Below are 5,199 nucleotides of genomic sequence, written 5' to 3'. Positions count from 1 at the left end.
TAAGGTTAGGTTATAGATTTTTGGTTAAGGTTTAGGTTATAGTTATTGGTTTTGGGATTTGAGAATAGGTTATAGGTTATAGGTTTAGGTTTAGGTTTAGGTTTAGGTTTAGGTTATAGGTTTTGGGATTTGAGAATAGGTTTTAGTTATAAGTATAGGTTTAGGTTAGGTTATAGGTTAAAGTTTAGGGAATTGAGTTTAGGTTATAGGTTTATGTTATAGTTATAGTTTTATATTATAGGTTTAGGTTATAGTTATAGGTTTTTTGGATTTGAGAATAGGTTCAGGTTATAAGTTAAGGGTGTGGTCCCTGCAAATACAGATATAAACACGGCCTGCTCCAATTGACCAGGCCCTTCCAATGCTGTCCATACGAAATGGACAGCTTCATCATGGTCATAACAGCGGTTCCCATCTTCCATGGACCCCCGCTTAACATCCGGATAGTTCCGACGCACATCTGGGTATGCTCCATCAATTTTGAGTAAATATATAAACATGGCCTGTCCAAATAGCCTGGCCACTCCAATGTTGTCCATAGAAAATGGACAGCTTCATCATGGTTATAACAGCAGTTCCCACCTTCCAGAGACCCCCGCTCAATATCCGGATAGCTCCGACGCACATCCGGGTCTGCTCCATCAATTTCGAGCTAATACATTTAAAAACAACATAATTATATCTAAAAGCATCTGGATACCTGGGGAAGGCCTCTCATATTTGTATTGCTGGTTACTCATCCCTTTGTCTATAAGCCACAATCGACCAACACTTTCTATTCCTACCTGTACTCTGAAACCAACACAAATATGACTAGGAAACAATATAAGGAATAAGAAAAACTGAATTTATCTGTACACATCATTAAATGTTTCCCTATAAGGAGGTGTAATGAATCAAAGAACGAAGAAATTCGACATGTAACTACATACAAGAAAGATAAAGGATATGCATATCTAGAGTGTTGTTATTCTCACATTGTTGTGAGAGAGTAGGGTTTCATCATATATATTGATCAACCTATGGAATTTTATGATCATATGAAGCTGAGGCATGCATGCAAACTAAAAAAGCACTCCATAATCTAAAACAAGCATCTAAAGCTTGGTTACAAAGGTTAGAGAATACTTTCTTCAAGTGATTTTATTTTCCTTTTTACTAATACATGCACTTTTGTGAAGAAATATATAAATGAAACTTTGTGTTATTGACCTCAATCTCTCCTCGTGCAAATCACTTCAACAGTTCTCTTTTGGAAAAAGCAGATTCCTGGATTCTAAATTTAGATGGAACAGAACAAATACCATCATGATTTACTTCCAGTCTTGATCACAGTTTAAATTACATGTTTTGGGGATTTCTTTACAAAGATAATATCACTATTGAGAGATAATATCAGCAGCTACTAGCCAACACAATTGCAATCACTATTGCAATCCTGATTTACTTCTAGTCTTAATCACAGTTTAAAATACATGTTTTGGGGATTTCTTTACAAAGATATTTTCCTTTCATCATTAAATGAGAAAATGAGAAAAGAGAAGAAGCAAAAACCATACCTGGGATAGCAATTACATAGGCAACTCCTTCGATTAGACTCCCGATATTGAGTCCAAAATGCTTCTTAGTTCTATCATAGTTCAGCTCAAATTTTTGTATTTGTGAATTTCAGACTTGATCACTTAATGATTATGCATGATCGACGATTGACATGCATAGCTTCTCAAGAGGGTTACCATCTAAGTAGGCCAGCATGCATAGCCTCTCAAGAGGGCTGACAAAGTCCTTCAAAAATATATGAATTATGGTCCAATTGATTGGACTTGAAATCTTCTTAAAGAAAATAAATGAATAAATAAATAAATAAAACTATAATATATTGATCACCACCAAACTTCATGACAAATTTGAAATTCCAAACACTTCAAATGGCATTCTTAAGAAGAATAATTAAATAGAATAAAGAAAGAAAAACAGAACTTACAGTAGTCGCAGACTGGCCAACTTCCCTAGTTCAAGTGGGAGTGAATTATTGAAGTTATTATAGCTTATATTCCTAAAAATAAATGACTAATTATATTTAGTTGTTTATCAATAGCTCACCATTGTTATTATGGTCTGTCCTACCTAATAAGTGTATGGACTGATTTTTGTACAGGTCTATCCTCATGATGGAGCCAACCTATTAGAAGGTTGGATGTCATGCAAATATATAGGTTGCAAGTATTTCATTGGGTGGATAGTAGCGTATGGTATAAGTGGCTGAACTTAAAATCTTCTCAAAAAGAAAAATATAAAATATAAAACCAGCACATATTAATTACTGCCAAATTCGGTGGCAAATTCGAAATTCCAGACACAACCTATGGCATTTTTAAAAAAAGTTAAGTTATTAAAATAAATAAATAATAAAGCCTATGGCATTTTTGAAGAAGAATAACTAATTAGATTTGGGAAAAAAAAAACTTACAGTTGTTGCAGACTTTCTAAATTCCCCAATTGAGGTGGGAGCGAACCAATGAAATTATTGAAGCTTATATCCTTGAAAAGAAATAAATAATTATACTTTGATATTCATCAATAGTCAAACATTGTTGTAATGGTATAGCCCACCTAATAAGAGGTTGGGGCTGATTCTTGTACATGGGTATCCTCATGGCGAAGCCAACCAATTAGAAGGGTTGGTATCATCACAAACATGATAGGTTGGCAATAATTCAAGGGATGGATAATAACTTATGGTCCAACAAGTTTTGAACTTAAAACCTTCTAAAATAGATAAATAAATAAAACTATCCCATGTTAACCATTAACAAATTGGGTGGCAAATTCATAATTCCAAACACATCATATGGTATTTCTGAAGAAAAATACTTTAATAAATTTTTAAAAAATAAAAATAAACAAAACTTGCAGTTATTGCAGACTTGACAAATTCCCCACCTGTGGTGGGAGCCAATTAGCAAAGTTATTGTGGCTTATATCCCTGAAAATAAATAAATAATTATATGTTGTTATTTATTAATGAATAAACATTGTTGCTAGTCTGACCCACCTAATGAGTAGATGGGACCGATTTTTATGCAAGACTATCCTCATGGTGGACCCAACCTATTGGAATGTTGGATGTCGCACAAACATACTCAGTTGGAAGTAACTCACTAGGTGGAAAATGACTAATGGTTCAACTAGGTTGGATGTCACACAAACATGCTCAAAAAGCAGCTTTAGCAGTTTCCTGTTTCAAGAAATTTACATCAATGGGGCAACCAACTTAAAACAGATACCACCATGTGCACCATTCTAGATGCTAGATTATTATCAGAAAATTCCATGCATTTATAGTTCAAAAGCATTCCACCTACCTCATCTTCTGAATCGCTTTCTGAACTGTCAGTTGATTCTTCTTTCTTCTTTAATGCTGGGCCAGGTGAACTCTTAGGTGGCAGTGGTTTATTCAATCTAGTAGGAACCTTAGCTACAATTTTCTGCTTGTAGTTACATTTGACTAGGATCAATAATCTGGAATTCAGGATTTTTTTTTATCTTTTTTAATGATTTGGAATTGTTTTTTGATGATTTGGAATCCTGTATTCTAGAATCATATAAATGATAAAATGGGTGGGGGGAAAAAAAGAAATTTATCAAACTGCTTTAGTTTTTTACTGATAATTTTTTTTGCTAAAATAGATTCTAAGAAAGAAGCCGGTAACAAAGCAGGAATTAGATCAGACTCAAGATGCAGAAAGAAGACAGAGAAGAAAGAAAATTGAGGATTTCCTGTCTAATCTCAGGGGTAACATTTGGCCAACAACCACCATAATTCTAGTCACCCCTACTTGGATGCAGAATCTACTTTGGAACCAACTTCCCAATGAACATCTACTGGTGCAAGGGCCAAACTGTAATCAAGAATCCTCTTAGTCAACAAGAGGATGTGCATTCAAAAATGGAGTTTAAGAAGTCCCAGAAACAATAAAATTTTTCGAGCATGAATTATAAGGCAAGACGCCTAGCAGTCCAAACTTTCAGTTTCCCACAGCACGGGCTGTAGGCAATATAGCCTTGCATTTAGAAATTGGTATAAAAGCACATATCTGCTAATGCCCAGCTGATACCTATTCAAATTGCAGAAACATGATACATTTGTCTAAGGCTTGGAAGATCTTTTACATCTCTAAGTTCATAAGAAGATCAACTTTGATGAATTAAGGGGCTTACATGTATACAGGAAAAATGCAACATATGTATGGCCTTGAAGACAATAGGTACATCTCAGACAATGCTCCATGGTATGATAATTACCTCACACATTTATATCATCTTGGATGCATTTCCTTAAAGCGCAAATATGAATAATACTATATGGATAGAGCAATATCCCAAGATATAGCAATCCCATAGATCTTGCACCACTGACGCAGCTAGCATTACCTTCAAATCCGTGCAATCCACTCTAATACCATCCAATCTGCCCGGCCAAACAGGCCCTTATTGTACTGAGTAAACTCAGTGGGCCCTTTCAGTTTTGAATCCCCAAATTGAGAAAATTAGGGATTTTAATCCCAAATATAGCAATTAGGAATTTCGAATCCCAAATCCCAAATTGAGAATTTCAGATCCCCATCCCCAATTCCAGATTACGATTAGGGATTTCAGAACCCAGATCCCTAATCTAGTTACAATTAGGATTTCAGATCCTTAATCCCCTATATTCGTTCATGGATTAGGGATTTAAATCACACAATTAGGGATTACAAGATCTAGTTTCCAAAGCTCGGCTTGGAATTCGATAATTGGGGATTTTATATACCCTTACCTGTATTTCTGGGAGATCATCATGGACACCATAGCCGACATCTCTGTTGGTCTTCTATGTCTCTTCATCTCCAAGATCCCAGCCTTACACTTCATCTCCATCACAACCAGCACCTCCACCTCTCTCTGCGGCAGCCATTATCATCGCAAGGAGAGGGTCTCCTGGCAGATGCTGGCGGCATACGTGGTTTTAAGACCACCACCGATGTCATTCGCCTTCAGCAACGCCGTCAACCATCTTGATCAGCACCATGTTTGATGGAGCGGCCGATCGATGACTGACCGCTCATTCATCAGCGGTGGTGGAGGCCTATTGGGCGCGCGCGCGCAAGAGAGAGAGAGAGAGAGTTTGGGTTGTTAGGGAGGGGCGGGTGAGAGAGA

At 36.3% G+C, this 5,199-nt stretch overlaps 1 long non-coding RNA gene across 1 annotated transcript; it reads right to left on the bottom strand.

Annotated features, from left to right (window-relative positions):
- Window positions 1–2,913: 2,913 nt before the first annotated feature.
- Window positions 2,914–3,887, bottom strand: LOC131253887 (uncharacterized). Its single transcript, XR_009175332.1, has 3 exons — window positions 3,366–3,887; window positions 3,163–3,238; window positions 2,914–2,986 (listed from the first exon to the last, which is right to left on the bottom strand). It is a non-coding gene; the product is annotated as an uncharacterized LOC131253887 (long non-coding RNA).
- Window positions 3,888–5,199: the final 1,312 nt, after the last annotated feature.

The sequence above is a fragment of the Magnolia sinica genome, chromosome 8, assembly GCF_029962835.1.
Source record: "Magnolia sinica isolate HGM2019 chromosome 8, MsV1, whole genome shotgun sequence".
Classification (NCBI taxonomy): domain Eukaryota; kingdom Viridiplantae; phylum Streptophyta; class Magnoliopsida; order Magnoliales; family Magnoliaceae; genus Magnolia; species Magnolia sinica.
The sequence above is the reverse complement of the archived record's forward strand: the minus strand, read 5'-3'. Positions and strand labels throughout refer to the sequence as shown.